General features: G+C 42.7%; 1 protein-coding gene across 4 annotated transcripts in view; it reads right to left on the bottom strand.

Annotated features, from left to right (window-relative positions):
• Positions 1-8942, bottom strand: part of LOC141085557 (transcriptional enhancer factor TEF-1-like) — a 91605-nt gene extending 82663 nt beyond the window's left edge. For 2 of the 4 annotated variants that reach the window (XM_073571008.1, XM_073571007.1), the window contains exon 1: positions 8545-8941. The gene's annotated coding sequence lies outside the window, so the exon portion shown is untranslated. Of the gene's footprint in view, positions 1-6484; positions 6586-8544 lie in introns of all 4 variants that reach the window. The other 2 variants (XM_073571009.1, XM_073571010.1) reach the window with 2 other exon arrangements.
• Positions 8943-17712: the final 8770 nt, after the last annotated feature.

The following is a 17712-nucleotide window of genomic DNA, read 5'->3' as shown; positions in this document are numbered from 1 at the left end:
GGGTGCAGTGCACACACTGTAAGGTTTCACAAGTCTGAATAGAGCTACCCCAAGCATGGTGCCTATCTTCGAAAAGGTGTGCCACTTGCGTTCACAGCTTGTGAGCATTATTACAGCCCATCGCCATTCAATTCATCGATGCTGAGTGTCAGTACAGCATGCAAACAATCAAGAGTTCAATTTCTAACATTTTTCTAATGCAATGCTAGTCTGTTGCTTTAAAAGACATGCGTTACATAGTTATGGGAAATGTTGGCAGCCTTTCTGCCAAAAAGGTGTTATGTTAATACTGCACTTAGTGCCAGTACCTCACTGACTGAAGCTCCAGGCTGTGCTACGTTTTCAGCCGCCAAGCTCTGGCCTAAGGCACTGCTAAGTAAACCGCTCAAAGGTTTTATATTGCTGGATTCTTTCTACGCTCAAAGCAGCCATGATAATGATGGCAAATCATTTGTTCTGACGTTTACCTAAGAAATTGTTTGAACAATAAAAGCACAGACAAGAAAAATTGAAGGTTTTTGGCCCTTGAAAAAATATGGTGAATATATCTGAACAAAATCCACAACAACGGGAGTGGTCCTATTTCTGCTAGAACCCCACATCTGAACAATCATGTTCTTTCAATGGAAAAAGTGGCATAACACAGAATTCAGTGTCCGTAAAACACGGCCTGAATATAGACAATGATGTCTAGATTTGCAGCCCGTCTACTGATCCAAACTCAACACCCTCGTAGGCACGGGTAAGACTGTTCAGTTAATCACATAATGGACAGACATATGGGACCAAAGGACCAAAAGGTCCTTGTCTTCTGTCTAATGAATGGAGAACTATGGAAATCCAATGTGCACCATGGGAGTGTATATGTTGGGCTTGGTGGACCTAATTGGGCAGAACTCAGTGGTCCATGGAAAGACTTAAAAATAAGACTCAATCATTTCCAGGACACCAAGACTGCCCTGTAAGTGACCAGTGAATCACTATCTCTAATGCATAAGAAACATGAGAATAGGCCAATAATATAAGGGAGCTTATACTTGCATCAATAGGCGAGACTATGAAGAGCTGCCAATCAGTCAGCTGAACGGGAAATCTCTCCAGCATCGGTGAATGTGCAGGTTGCTGTCCTTGGCACTGAAGGGGTTACCCCGGCTAATCCCTTCTCATTGTGTTGGACACAGGTTTAGGCAATGCAGTGTAATAGTGTTAGTTTCCCCAAAGAATAGGCTTTTATTCCCTCTAGAGGGTCATATTTGCACCATCTGCATAGAATAGAGAACACTTAGGTGGCAGCGCGGCAAGGCTCACCAGGAGTCAGGCCTGTCATTGTCATAGCTAAGCTTTTTTTAATGTATTTCCAATGGTTTATAATAAAGAATATTAACTTTTATTGCAAAGTGCAACCTTGAACATTTATAAGAACCACAATGCACAATCTAACGACGTAAGGAATCCTCTATGTCTAGAGAAAAGGACATCATCACTTTGATTGTTTCCTGTAAGAGCAGTGAAATTATGAAACTCTTTTTCACAGCATTTTGTAATGGTCGATTTCCTAAAAAAAAAATTTCATGGAGGACCTGGATGCCTTTCCTGATAAATATATTTTTTATAGGTTTATAGATTCTCAATCATAGAGAACTCAAGAGCACTCGGCAGAGAGTATGTGTGAGCAGGTGGAGATGGTTGTAGTAGCGATACCATTGGCCAAACCATTATTCGGCTGAAAGATATCAAAAATATATGAAGGGCTTTAGGCTGACCCACTGTATTTTGCTGTGGATTTACACATTGACATGTCAAGGATTCGCTTGTAGATTAGCTCTATTTAATGGGCCTAATCTGTTTGTGGCCAGGAATCTGCTTTAATAATACACATCAATTTTTTCACATAATGATGATTTCAGATGGTTCAGAATTCCCATTGATGGGAAGGTGGGCAGATTTTGGAGTTGGATATGCAACAAAATCAGCACGCGAACACATATATCCATTTTGTATAATGGGCTTTTATTTTAACCCAGTACATGAAGTCTGACCCAGGAATGGATGCCTCTGTGTACATTTCTGTAGACATGAGAGGACATAGCACAGCTTAGGTAACTGTACATTCAAATATATAAACTGCCCCCCAACCAAATGAACACACTGCTGCCATTATTGCCAAGGTCCGAAATGTATCAAGAGTAAGAGCTTAGAATAATGGTGCCCAAACTGGGACTCTCCAGCAGTTGTGGAACTACAACCAATTATTACATTGGCTGGGATAGTCTACCATTATAAGGAAAGCACAAAAAAAACAAAGTAATGCACCAACAATTAAATTGAGAAAAGGCAAGGAAATTCTAGGCATAATTGTGGATTTTGGGTTTCCATGTTATATCTACATTACATCTTCAAGTAATATGCAGAAGCTGTTTTCAGGAAGGCTGGACTTGCTGAAAATGAAAAAGGAATCAGAATTGCTTGCCGAATCATCAACAATTTTAAGTATGCAGATGATACAACAGTGATAGCAACAAGCATTGATGGAATGAAGGACTTATTTCCGAGAGTCAAGATGGAAAGCTCAAACTTGGGACCGCAACTCAACACAAAGTAGACAATGATGTTGACTATTGCAGGTATGAATGAGACACATTTTATATGGACGTTGACAAACTGGAAGTTGTGAAGGACTTCAATCTACTCGGATCGATGATCAATCAAGATGCTGCAATGACACCATAGGTCAAATGGAGAATAGCTATGGGCAAAGCAATAAAGAAGTAAATGAACAAGGTCTTCAAATTGAGAAACAATTCACTGGCAACAAAGATATGGCTTGTATATAGTTTGCTCTTTTCTATGGTAACATACAGATGTGAAAGCTGGAAGATTAAGAAATAAGACAGAAGAAGAATCAACGTCTTTGAAATGTGGTGCTGGAGAAGGATGTTATCAATGCCATGGATGGAAAGAAGAACAAACAAATCAATCTTGGAAAAATCAAGCCAGACATGTCACTGGAAGCAAGTATCACCAAGCTACGACTTGCCTACTTTGGGCACTTTATACAAAGAGAGCAAGCACTGGAGGACATGATGGTGGGAAGAATAGAATGAACAAGGCAAAGAGGAAGACAAGCAACCCAATGGCTTGATGTTATCAAGATAACGGTGGAGAACACCCTGGTGGAGTAATCTATGCTTGCACAAGATCGATCTTCCTACAGATCATTCATCCATCAAGATGCCATGGTTCGAGATTGAGCCGTTAAAAACAAATACACATTACATAGGGTTGAGCCATGATCCATGAGAGATCTGAGGACTTTTTTAAGTTACTATAACCATAACTTATCAAAAATTAACAGGATAAGAGCGAGGGCATTTAACCATTTACTATATATTCTAAAAGCATACAGTACAGGATCCACACTTTAGCCCTATACGTCTACAAAAATGATCACTGTAGAAGATTTGGTAAGTATTTTGCCCCAATATCAATATTTTTGAGACAAAATTAGAAGTGAATACACAGAATAAAATAAATAATTCTACACGTGTCCATGATTTCTTGGGCTTAGGATCAAATTCTCGTTTTAGCTTTAAATTACTAACAAATCTGCATATGAATAAGGTCTAAGGTTTGACCCTAACCTCCCATTAGAAAATGAAGATGTGAATCAAGTTTAAAGGTTTCAAAACAGGAACCAGTTTTACAAGTTCAACTCAAAAACAAACAGAAGAAGGTGACCAATGAAGGTGGTGACTAAAGCAGATCAAGAGCAACCAATGTCTTAGATTTAAAAGTAGTCAGTGGTCCTAGAAAGATTTGGAATCATAGTAAATCTGTAGATGTTCTCAGGAAGAGGTCATATCCTCAATGGTACTATGTGATCTTTGGGCTAAGATAATTTAAATAGCTCTCCAGCAGTGGCTTCTTGTTCTGGTTATTCTTGGCCACCGGATCAGACACCAGCCATAATATAAGAAGATAAGTAGCAATCATACAAATCTTTGTGATTCTTCTTGTCTGAAAAACATCCATTCTTTTGGATCTCTGTTTACACCAACAACAGCCCTTGGTCAACAAATTATTGGAGAGGATCCCATCAAAAATCAGAAAAGGGGTAGGGTATGGCTGATTGTAAAGGCACTCATACAGACTAGGTTAAATCAGCAAAACCTGTCAATATTGTCAGGATTGGCCAACAGTCTAATGTTTAAGGGGACCTCCTGACTTTTCCCCGACATATGATGTTGAGGGAGAGAAGTATCAGCACTAATTTCCAATGGTCGATTCTTTTGCTACCACCAGAGATAAGCCGCTATCTGAGGACTCAGGTAATCAATAACTGAAATTCAATCACTGAAATGTGGGGCAGCAGAATTTAGCTGAGTACTGCTCTCCTTGGGTAGATGGGATCACCAGAAGATTAGCTCAAAAAGATTGTTACCATCTTTTCAGTTAAAAAGGTATCAACCACTGAGGACTCTCAATTCTAAATATTTTTGGGTCCTTATGAGTAGCGAGGCCTCCTTGGTTTGGCTAAACTCACTTGTGTTGTCTATGAGAGAGCAAGTAGCAAGACATCTCTGGTGATGGCTTGTCTCCCAGAGAATAAAAGAATGAGCTTTTGGAAGTCCAAGGTGCCAGTTCTTTCTCTCTTTGGACATCATCTGTCAGAGAGTCAGGAGACCCCATACACATTAAGACTGTTGGATGTTCTCAGTTGAACACACATATTTTTGAAATCATCTGAGTTTAGTCTAAAGTCTGTTCTTTTCTTATTTTTCCGTGGAGCACTTTCTGTCCTGCTTTTTTTTAGTAACTGGTGTGGGACTAAGCACCTTAGACCTTCACCAATCAAACCTTCTAAACCTTTCTAATACATATTAAAAGTTTTATAAAAGTGCAGCTACACTTTACTTCTGTTCAGCAACAGAGCCCAGGAATTAGTTTTTTTATCTCACTGAAAAATGAGCAAAAGTATTTCCTTAAGATGGGCTTGAATTGGGTTCGAGATGTGGTCATCTCTAATTCTACAGTGACCAATTTTCACTATGACATTAGGGATGGGCATCAAATAATAAAAATGTCTTTGATAAAAAATAAAGTTGGAACCGCATCACTTTAAACTTTTATACTTCTCATTTGGTAAACTTTAGATCCATACAAAGTTATCTCCCCCACCTTCCATGGCAGGACAATGTATGTGGAGGATTATTTGTTGACAGCTCACTGACAGTCCATTGATGCATAAACAATGCAAAGTTCCCTTCACCCACCATCCCCCACCCCAGCTATAAGTTAGTATAGTGGTCATTACATGGAAAGTTTTAACCACCAGTGAATTGCTTTTCCTCATGGATGTGGGCAGGGATGACTAAATATCATTATGACCTAGGAAAAAACTTTTGGACCTTTACAAAATGCACAAAAGCCCTTTACATGGCTCACTAAATAGAATATCTGATTTGTGCAATGTGACATAACATGTTCTTCAAAGCCTGTAGCACTTCTGATTGAATATAGATAAGAAAAACAAAAACACCAGAAGTACATAAAGCAATCTGTTAGCTGCATGGGGCAACAGCCAATAAGTATAAGGATAAGTATCAGCCACATCATGAGGGAAAATAATACTTTTGAGTATACAAATTCCAAGCTATGTTTGCCACAACAAAAATAGTGGGCTTTCTTGCAGCCTACAGACATTAGGTTCTTGGTGTTTTCCTAAAACAAATCCAATATGCATAATTTTCTCCTAACTTGATGCAAATAACATGTTGCCAGCCCCCATACACATCTGAAAATGATATTTAAAAATATGTGGTGAAAAAGTTAAGGGTCACATATAAGCCTTCGAGGGTTGCATTTGGTTGGGCAGCAGCTTTCTAAAAATATTTAACCTACTTACAATGTGTCAAGTCGTGTAAATAAAGTAACAAAAAGGCTTAAAATGTATATCAGAATGGAAAAATCGATTCATTAAAATAGGGGAAAAAAAAGATGAACAAAATCCCAATGCAAGGATTTTTCAGGTTGCAACATCCAGCATGTATTTGTGGCAGAATCTGTAACATAAATACAAAGCTGACCTTCAGATTTGAGAGGATACAGCAACTCGTAAAAAGTTTTGCAACGCAAGTAGCAGACATTTTTTGGGCCGGTGACTTACCTGTATTCCCGTTGCCTTGATGGCCAAAATTTTGGCATTTTTCCTGAACAATGTGTGCAGACTACTTGCAGATAAGAATAACTGGTAACACTTCTATACTTCTATATAAACTGAACAATAATAAAAAAAAAAGTTTAAAGGACTCATTTGAATCCTTAAAATCCACCTTAGGGCTTCCGTACATGTAGCGGTTTACGTTGTGCAGCCGAGAATCGCGCGGCATAAACCGTAAACTGTTTACAGCTTCCAAACACACGTAAAGTTCATAACTTTCGACTCAAAAATGATGTAAAAATATCAGTAAATAAAAATTCTTACATTTTCCTTTTTTTTGTCAATTCTGTACATCCCTTTCCTTAGTATACAGTAGTCTGGTCTTGGGAGCTGTAAAACTTGATGTTGAGTATTTATAGGGTGATCTGAAAATGTATCATAGCATTACTAGACTAGACTTGCCATGCAGGAGCCTGGGAAAGTAATGCAAATGCCCCTGGCGGGTATTTAGTTGGCAGACATAAATAACAAAGAGACAAATGAAGTCATTATCAACTGATAGTTTTTCGTTATTTTTTGAGAAACCTCAACATTTTAATATATGCAAATGTTACCAAACCATTCCCATTTTAAGTTATTTTTCATTTCAGCATTTTGAAGAGAAACTGTCCTTCAGGTCACAGGAAATCCATGATCAAGAATTTAATCAAACAAGAGGAAATTAACTAAATTTCACAGAACGATGTTTAAAATGATGGAACTTTTCCTCGATAAGTAAATATTTTAAAAAAAAGATGCGTTTTTCGAGAATTCAAACTGTGTAAAGCTTGTGCCTGTCGACAGCATTGATATAGTTAAACTAGTAGCAGTGATTGTGATCACTATTCTTTGTGCAGTGATTTCATCGCCTCCCCACCCCCCCTCTACAGTTACACCATAAAAGACTTGTTTCCTTCTGTCCACAGAGTAAAAAGAGGGGAAAATGTCTCTTGCTTTTATTTACACGCTGGATACTACAAAACAAATACAGAACAAGGGAATCCAGCCAGCATGGCAGATCTGCAGTGCCCAAGCAGCTGAACAAAGAGAGAAAACTTTGAAAGGCAGCTCTGTTCCCTCCTTATCTGTCCTTCTCCCTCTTTTTTTCTAACCCCCCCCTTCCTGCAGCCTTTTCCATGTCTGCTCCCATTTCCTACAAGCTGCTCAGCAACAGTTGGGCAATAGTCAAGCCAGCAATATGGCAAATACAAGATCCAAATCCCCTCCAAACCTCAACGCCTCCCCCCTTTCCTTAGTTTAACTCCAAGACAAAGAGCCTTTAACGTCTTGGGATTTAAAGGGTCAATCCATACGTGACTGATTGACTGCCGAGCTTTGTGTCAGAACTGTAAACCGGGAGTATAAAGAATTAATTTTTGGAAGTTAAGAGGATTCCTTTAAACTTTCGGGCCCTGTCACATTTTTCAATCATAAAGTTTCTAAAAAGTTTTAATAGTTTTTGAAATAGGGAAAAGGGGTTCATTAAAAAGATTAGATTCATAGTATAATTTAAGTTTGGGTCTCGGTGTTTGAATCAGGGGTTGTCGGGAGTCATGTCATGTATAGTGTTGAAAAAAAGAGGAGAAAGGTTGAACTTGAGTCTTTTTTCAATCTTTGGAACCATGAAAACGAAACATAAAGCATTTGAGGAAGATTGAGCTACATGCTTTATCCTGTGCTGAGGATTTGTGCTTAGATCAGCAGAAAGATGGAAAAACAAAGGATCAGGACATAAATGGCTAGGGAACCAGCGCAGATCAGTCTGGTGAGGGGGGGAGGCTACAGAGACCAGTCACTAAAACAAAGAAGTTCTAAAAAGTACCCTACAATTGACAATAAGTTGTACTTACAGACTAGAGATCTCTTGATATAATGGAAGTAGGGAAAAATGAGAAAAGAGAGTTTTGTTTTGGCTGGAGGGTCTTTACTTTTAAACTTTGCAAATATTCCAGTAAGTCGTATAGATATCCCTGGGTTGATCATTCGTCCGATCCCAGGCGACAGCCCCGAGAACAATCTAAGTAATGTCAAATCCATTATCCAACTTCAATATCCAAATCACAGCAGCAGCTAAAAAGTAGAGAAAAAGAGGCAAATGGACCCCCTGCCCCCCCGCCCATGTTCTTGGAAAGGACAAAAGTAAAAAAAAAATAGAAGAAAAGCCTCTCAGTTATCCTCCTCTCCAGCCTGATCCAGGCTCAAAGTGATCAGGAAGAGAGAAAGGAACCCAAAAAATGCCAAACATGTGAAAAATGACAAGGATTTCAAGCTCCCAATCCTGTGATAGACAGACCGGGAAAGAGAGAGAGGAAAAAGACACAGATGTGGAAACTTTTTCTGCTTACCTTGCCAGCAGTGGGACAGTGCGGGGCTTTTATAGAGGAACTTGGTGGCAGCTAGGCAACTTTTGTGGGGTATCTGGAAGCCAAAAGAAAGAACTGAATGGGGGGCAGAGAAAGGCAATCCTGGTCAGCACTTTGTTGTAGAGGGGGAAAGACTTGTTTTTTTTCCTTTTGGGCAGCACTGAGAGGGATTGTCTCTGCCCCCTCCTCTGTGTATGATGAAGGTCAGGTGAGGATGAGGAGGGCTCTCTGGCTAGCCTGGCCGCTGCTGTTGTTGTTGGTGCTGGTGCTGGTGGTTGGAAGCAGGCTTGGTATTTTGGAAAGGTGACAGCTTTTCAGAGGAATCTCTGGAATGAAAGAGAGGAATGAAATTAGCTCAATGAGTCAGTTGCAGTTCAGAGGAGGGGCTCATCCAGGGATGGGCGGTGGTCACCCAGGTCTCCTCCTCCGCTCTGATACTCATGTAACACTGCAAGCAGCTGCCCTGAGAACTAGTGTTACAACTTTACAAGTCACAAGTTAGTTATTCTTCAACCATCCGGCTAGCAGTTCGGAAACCTTTATATTGGGAGTATTACGGCGAGATAGAAAAGAGTAAACAAATCAAAGGGAAACGCATTTCCATCCTCTGTTTGAGAGCTTAAGCTAAAATCAACGCTCTCTCTGTTCACATAATAATAATCTTTATATAGCGCCAACATATTCCGCAGCGCTTTACAGTTCAACAGTTTCACATGGAGCCGCACGACTATTGGACTATAAATATGGACAGTCATCGCTAGATGATAAGTTTTGCAAATGAATTGTAAAAAGGGACAAGATTCTGGGGAGGTTGAAAAGAAAAAAAGACACATAAAGGAAAACAGGGCAGCACTGTGGCTCAGTGGTTAACATGGTGGCTCAGTGGTTAGCACGGCAGCTCAGTGGTTAACACGGTGAGTAAGTGGTTAAAATGGTGGCTGATTTGTTATCATGGTGGCTCACTAGTTAGTATGGTGGCTCAGTGGTTAGCACTGTTGCTTTCATATGTTGGGGTCCTAGGTTCAAATCCCGTCGAGGGCAACATCTGAAAGGAGTTTGTATGTTTCCCCATATTTGTATGAGTTTTCTCTGGATTCTTCAGTTTCCCCCAATGTTTCAAAAACCAGTGGAATAACTAGAGTCTGATGGGCCCTGGTGCAAAATTTGGACTTGGGCCACACCTGCATAATCATCAGATGTATGGGCCCTTGTAGCGTTCTAAATCTTGTGATGACAAATATGTTTATCTTCTCATGTAACAATGTCCCCCATCCTGTCATAATGTCCCCCATCCTAGCCCCTTTCTGTAATAATGTCCCCCATCCTGTCATAATGTCCCTCATCTTAGCTTCTTCCTGTTATAATGTCTCCCTGTGCCCTTTCTGTTAAATTGTTCACCATCCTGTAGACCTTTTCTGTAATAATGTACCCCATCCTGACACCTTTGCTGTAATAATGTCTATCATCCTAGCCCCTTCCGGTAATAATTTCCCCACCCTGTGCCCCTTTCTGTAATATGTCCACCACCCTGTGCCCCTTTCTGTTATAATGTATCCTATCCTGACCCCTTCCTGTACTAATGTCCTCCATCCTGGGCCCCTTCCAGCAAGCTATGTCCCCATCCTGATATAATACCCCTTGTTTCTCTAGACAACCACAATGTCCTCACAATCATCGACAGTGCCATCAGAGTCAGCTAACCCAACATGTCTCCTGCCCAGCACCATGCGACCTGCACAACCAGAAATGTATTTTCCAGCATTAATCTGCACCTGATATTAAGTGATCTTTGATACATTGTTTCACATGGCAACCTATGTCAGCAAGGGTGGACACGGATAGGACATCTGAGCAGGACAGTATTTGGGCCCTTTGCAGTCCAGTAGCTTACCATAATGCAGCACTTTGTATGTCTGTGATAAAAGCTGCTTGCTGCTTTGGAGGTGGATGTGTGGCCCCTTAACTCTTGGGCCCCTATGTGACTGCACAGGTTGCACCAATAGTATGTCTGCCCCTGTGTGTCAATATAAGAGTGCTATCGGGTACTGTCCAGCTGAATCTGGCACATTTTGGAGAACCTTTCTTTGGGCAATTTTGCTACTTATCCTGTTCACCCAGGATAACGTTGTGATGTAGCGCTTTCTAAAGTTTAATTCACATGAGAAAAACGGATCTATTATTCTGATCATAGAATCATAGAATCGTAGAGTTGGAGGGGACCTCCTGGGCCATGTGGTCCAACCCCCTGCTCAAAGCAGGTTTCGCGAAATCATCCCAGACAGATGTCTGTCCAGCCTCTGTTTGAAGACTTCTATTGAAGGAGAACTCATCACTTCTCGTGGCAGCTTGTTCCACTCATTTATCACTCTGTCAAAAAGTTTTTTCTAATAGCTAATCTGTGTCTCCTCCCATTCAGTTTCATCCCATTGCTTCTAGTCTTTCCTTGGGCAAATGAGAATAAAAATGATCCTTCTACAATGTGACAGCCCTTGAGATATTTGTAGACAGCTATTAAGTCTCCTCTCAGTCTTCTCTTCTGCAAGCTAAACATTCCCAAATCCTGCAACCTTTCCTCATAAGACAGGGTTTGCAGACCGGTCACCATTCTGGTCGCTCTTTTCTGAACTTGCTCCAGTTTGTTGATGTCTTTTTTAAAATGTGGCACCCAAAACTGGACACAGTATTCCAGATGAGGTCTGACCAAAGAGGAGTAGAGGGCAATAATGACTTCACGTGATCTAGATTGTATGCTTCTGTTAATACATCCTAGAACTGCATTTGCCTTTTTTGCTGCTGCATCATACTGTTGACTCATATTCAGTCTGTGATCTATTAGTATACCCAAGTCTTTTTCACATGTGCTGTTGCTTAGCCCTATTCCTCACATTCTGTATATGCTTTTTTCATTTTTATTGCCCAGATGAAGTACTTTGCATTTTTCCCTGTTGAAAATGATTCTGTTAGTTGCTGCCCACTGCTCCAGTTTATTAATATCTTTTTGAATCAGGTTTTGATCAGAGTTTAATCACATAATGGTCCGAGTGTCATCCGTTTTTCTCGTATATGGAGAAAAAAAAAGTTTCTCTACCTTCTCAATTCCGAGAATTCTCATGAAAATCAAACCGCATTCAAATGTCATCAAAGTGCAGTCCAATTTTTTTCTCGGACCCAATGACTTGCATTGCCGATTGTCATCCAACCCTTGGATAAAAATGGGTCATGTCACCATTATTTTTCGTGGACCACTTGGTTCAAGGAAAAAATTGGACATGTGCACAGCCCAATAAAATATCATAGGTAAACTGACCACCATTTCTTTTTATTCTTGGGTTGTGGCAACAGAACTCGACTGGAATCATAGATGCAAGTTTTGATGCGTTTTTTTGAGTCAAAGAAGTAAAGCAGGACAGAGAAGTCTAAGTCCTTCCTTAATATTCTTATTGCTTTTGAATTTAGTTTTGGCATTGGTTTAAATAACTGCATTAAAAAATGCATGTGTGATTTCATCCTTAAAAAGAACTTAAAGGGAACATTTGCACATTGTTGCTGTTGAGATTGGTGCATGTAGATTAGAACTGATACAAATAATGTGTATATTGCAGAGACCAGATGGTAATGATGCCCAGACATGATGAATCACATAGTTATTTAACCTCACACAACTGTGTCCAAATCCTGTAGCATAGCAGTTGTTGCATTGTTGGAACTGATGCCCCCACTCCAGCGCCCACGCAGAATTTTATCTCAGTCCAGTCATGCCCAACTTGTAGCTTGAAGCTCCTGGGCAAAAATGTAAAATTTAAAGGTGACTTGTCATGTCCAAAAATATTATTTATCTCTAGATATAGGGTTAATTTGCATGTAAATTACAATAAATTCCTTACTGACTGCCTACTGGAAGAGCAGCTACAGGGAAAAAAGGAAGTTATCTTCTCCCTGTAGCTCATTCCTGGACTTCGGGACGATGAAAGGAAAGGTTACAGTTATCCTTCATTTTATACATTGAGAGGCTGTAATCATTCCCTTGCACATTGATTGACAGCCTGTACCGTTTTTGCCGGTGCCCTTGCATTGTCATCCTTACCCATCCATGCAGGGACGGTGACATACTCACCATCCCGGCAGCGCAGCGTGTCCCTCGGTGTTCTCCCTGCTTCCTGGTTCTCTGAGTTCTCAGTGACCTAGTGCACGCACTGCTCTGTTGCTAAAGGGTCAACATGCACATCCCTGGTCCTTGTGTGGTCAGTCCTGAACCCATAATCCCTGGTCCTTATATGGCCAGTCCTGAACCCTGAAGCTGCTTCGGTGGTAATTGAATCTATATCCAAGATCCTTGTGTCTGAACATGTGCCTATATTTGTACTCCATATATCCGGACTGATGAAACCAGTCCTCCGAATCCGCCCTGTCTGAGACTCCGTGTCAGTAATGACCTGCACAGGATCCTGAACGTAGCAGTATGAACAGAGTTCGAGTCCATGTCGGTAACTGTTCTGCCAGAGGATCCAGAACCTAGTAGTCAGAATAGAGCCCAAGTACGTTTCGGTGTCAGTGAACCTGACCATTGGAGTCAGCAGTTGCAGTACCTGGGACTGCCTAGGAGAGGTGACTACCTGCAGCTCAAGCTTCACTCAACCATCAGGAGCTCCAGTTAACACCAGGTAGCCGCTTATCTACGCCCCTTCCAAGGTAAGCCAAGCCCTGTGGCACTGCGGGTCTACAAACCACGTGCGCCACCTGTGGGCATGACAGTTTGCTTCAGGTATGGGCTTTATTGATCACCAGGCCTCTCTGTGCTTGGAGCTGAACTACTAGCGAGAGAGCCAGGAAATAATTTTGTTTCATCTGCAGATACTAGATGCCCGATTGGAAGCCCTGACATCAGCTATGGCAGCACAAGTTGCAGTACCTACAGCTGTGCCTATTCAACCTTAAACTTATGCTTGTGAAGTGGAACCCATTGTCACGGTCAGGTGTGTCTGGACGCAGCGAATACCGCAAGGCGAACCCATATGACACACGTGACCCTGGATACACCGCCTCCAGTGGGGCGAATTTAAATAATAATACGTGCAGTTGGATACACCGCCTCTAACTGGCGAATTTAGGTATTACACGTATTTATACAATAATCTGGAAACCCCACCTCCAGTAAGGCGAATTTAAATAATAAAGGGGAAACCTGGGTAACATTAACAATGGTGGGCCCTGCAATAGGGAACAGGGACGTGGAGACCTCCTGCACTCCCCTGAGCCAGTGTCCCTACACTCCTAACGTTCCCTATGCCGCTTCCGCACCGGGCGACGCACAGGAACTTTAAAACCCTGACTCACCCTGACCCTAAACCCTCACTAGGGAATTGGTCGGTGCAGAAACTAATCCCACCACTGCACTAAACACACATAAGGGAAAATGACAATACAGGGGGATCACCACTTAGCTTTGCTCTGTTGCGTACGCTCCTAGCAACAGAGCCCACCACCTGCGTGCATCTTCTCCTCCACCTGGATCCATCACCATAATCGGATCCATCCCCATAGTGCAGCCTTGGAGCAGAGTCCACCACCAGTTGCAGCTGCCCAGTAAACAGAGTCCCAAAGATGAGTCCAGCTTCTGCCAAAAAGTCCAGCATGCTTGAGTCCAGTTTTCAGCAACCAAGTCCAGCATGCTGAGAGCAACTCTCTCCATAGTCGCCACTCCACCAAGCCATGCAAGCACTTCCTGCCGACACCATAAACTGTGACTCCACCATGCCATGCCAGTCCTTCTTGCAGACCACATAGCTGCCACTCATCCCCTCTGGCTGGGCTGCGCAGGACTCATGTTCAGCTCCTTCATCACCCAGGCTTCCTTGGGAATGACTAACTCACAATATCACCAACCATGAACAAACACACCTGACTCTCTTTATAGAGCCTCACACTTGATTTGTAATTAAGTGCACATTAAACCAAAGAAACTAAAGTCCACTACCGCTCACCACCACCGGGGCAACTTAGAATGAACGACACCACATGTAATAATTCTAATGGCTACCGGGGGCAATCAACCCACTTTGGCACCAAGCCAAAGGAAAAAAAGTTCACTTTGTCCATTTAATTTGACAGATCCAGCCTGGATCATGACACCCATCCTGTATGATCAGCCACGGTACTTTGGGGATCCGAAACAGTGCCTTGAGTTCCTAGAGCAGTGCATACGGCACTATGAAGTTTTGAGCCATCAGTTTTCTTCCGCTCAAGTCAAGATGGGTTTCGTAATGTCCTACCTCGCAGGCAATGCCTTATCATGGCTCAGCCTCCTATGGGAGAGATCGAATCCAGTGACCTCGAACCTGCAGGCCTTCCTGATGGCCTTCCGAGAGATGTTTGATCAGCCGAGTCTAGTATCTTCTGTGACATCTTTGCTTCCCAGCTTCCAGGAGTAGCCCAGAGAGGTGAGGTGTGCAAGGAGTCCATCACTTCTGGGCCTATCCTTCCAAAGATCACTGGTTGCCCAGCCTTTTGAGGCAGCTACCAGTACAAAATCTATGAAGATTGATCGTGTTTGGCAGTGTGAGTAGAAGCCAGAACTTGGTAAGAAGAGATTGCGGTATTGCTGCAGTTGGGTAGAACATCCCAATGATCTTTGTTGGGAAGTCCGGAAAACTCAGAAACCTTGGGCAAGTAGGAAAGGCTGCCCTTGGGGAGAGTATTCCCTCTCTACTTATGACTGTATCCGTGGCAAGTGGAGGGTTCAGTTCAGCTGAAAAGTTGTTGCTGCAAGCTGTAAAGAGTTGGTGTCAGAGTCCCATCCAACAGCTTGAAAATCCAGTGAGAGCACTGTCAGGTGAAGGACAAGCCCTACCAAAAAGCAGTCAAGTAATATCTAGCCTACTAGAGCTCAAGATAGGAGCATTGTATATGGAGAATATCGACTTCCATGTGCTGACTGGTTCATTCCATAGTCTGGAAATCCCGACAAGTGTTTAATTGGGGACAGTGGAGTCTCAAGAAGTAGCTGGTCCTTGTATGTCCAGTTCAGCCATCAGTGTTGCCATCTTCTCTACTAGGTATGCTAATCGCCGACTCACTGTATGCTGGTGTCTCCAAAGGAAAGGAATTAGAGGCAATGTCCCCACACAGTTCACACAATTGTTCCCATGATCTGCTCCCACAGGGACCTCCCTGCCTTGAGGATGTGTTGTCTTCAAGACCAGGCTAAAAATGGACACAGAGAAGGTATCATCAGTTTCTAGGTGGTCAGTTGAAGAGAATATCCATGAGGTGGCATCGTCCATGTCTCTGCGATACACCAATCAGGCGGAGGAATTCCAGTTGTTCCTTTATTCCTCCTTTAATCCTCCAAGGTGGTAGCTGATCTCACAGGACAGAGAGAGACTTCTCAATGCCAAGTTCCTGGTGCTTTGCCCACTTTGTACTATGCTGAGGATGGTTTAATGGAGAGAGAAGCATCCTAGTCATAAAGATGGTAAGACATGTTACATTTCTTCTAGTGGACAGGAGAAGACGTGGTCCTGAAGAGAAGTCGTGGAAGTTTATGAAGAGGTGTCGGCCTCCAACATCTCTGCAGCGAATTCTCGCAGGCTTGAAGAAGAGGGGGCATAAGAGGTAACTCTAACGTTAATGCTGGCACCCCTGCATGGTTCCCCTTCCCTATTCATGCAGGGACGCCAATATACACATTGCCCCGGCTGCGCGGTGTATCCCTCGGAGTTCTCACTACTCCATTTTTAAAGGTCGAGCTCGAGCATCTGCTAAGATGCCCCCAGCCAATAGCTGATAGGCAACTTCTATAAAAGCACATTCCCTAATAGGGAGGTGCTAAAGAAACATTGTATCATTAGTGTGTAGTGGAATTTGTGAGTTTTGAGGTCCTCGAGTGATCAGTCTCCTGAACATGAAGTCCTTGGTGCTTGTGGCCAGTCCTGAGCCTGCAGTCCTTAACCCTTATGTATCCACTCCTGAACCATGAAGCTGCTCCGGTGGTACCTGAATCTTTATCCAAGACCCGTGTGTCTGAACATGTGCCTATACGTGTACTCCGTATATCTGGACTGCTAAAAGCAATCTCCAGATCAGCCCTGAGTATCCATGTTAGCAACTGTTCTGCAGAGGATCCTGAACCTAGCAGTCTGAACGGAGCCAGAGTTCATGTCCGTAATCGTTCTGCCAGAGGATTCAGAGCCTAGTAGTCTGAAAAGAGCCAGAGTCCGTTTAGGTGTTAGTGAACCTGACCCTTGGGGTCCGCAGTTACTGTATGAGGTAGTACCTAGGAGAGGTTCCTGGCGGCTACATGCATCTCAAGCCTAACTCCACCATCAGGAGCTCCAGTGAACACCAGATAGCCACTTAGCTACACCTATTCCTAGGTAAGCCCAGCCCTGTGGCATATTGGGTCCACGAACCACACGGGTGTGACATAGCCACTCTCTGCACACAAACATATCACACATATGCTGCAGAGCACGCTGTCAAACATAGTGCCAGGGAGTGACTATAACTGGATGACTGAAAGCAAGTGGCTGCAGAGAAGATATAAATTAATTTTTTCCATGTAGCCACTAGTCCTCAACCAAGAATCTGCAAAAACCCTAGTCCATGCCCCAGAGGCATAGCTAGGGTTTCGGTTCGGGGGGGGCAAAACTTCTGAGTGGGCCCCTAACTAGGTAACTTTGATTACAACTCGGTGGCGCACCCTAATAGTGGATGTAGGAGATGACTGCGCTGTTACTGAAAATAATCCCTATATAAAGACCAACAAGGATATTACTGCAATATGATCAGTGGTAAATACCAGTCCTACAAAACATATGTGATTACTGCACAGGTATAGTTGGTGTCTTACCGCTGACGTTCTGTCTGATGGAATCGGTCACTTTTCACGTCTTTTCCATCTGGCCCAGACCAACATGATGACTTCTCCAGCCAGGACTTGGCTACAGAGAATAAAACAACGACACGTTTCACTTCTCATATTCCAGCCCCATCACCATGTATCCCCAACCTGCACAAACCACTCATCCTGCTGATACCCCAATGCTGAGCCGCTGCTGCCGTATGTGTCCCTATTACAGCACCTGATACCCCAATGCTGAGCCGCTGCTGCCGTATCTGTCCCTATTACTGCACCTGATACCCCAATGCTGA

The sequence above is a fragment of the Dendrobates tinctorius genome, unplaced genomic scaffold, assembly GCF_039654945.1.
Source record: "Dendrobates tinctorius isolate UK_male_01 unplaced genomic scaffold, ASM3965494v1 ptg000028l, whole genome shotgun sequence".
Taxonomy (NCBI): domain Eukaryota; kingdom Metazoa; phylum Chordata; class Amphibia; order Anura; family Dendrobatidae; genus Dendrobates; species Dendrobates tinctorius.
Note: the sequence above shows the minus strand (reverse complement) of the source record. Positions and strands in the feature narration are given on the sequence as shown.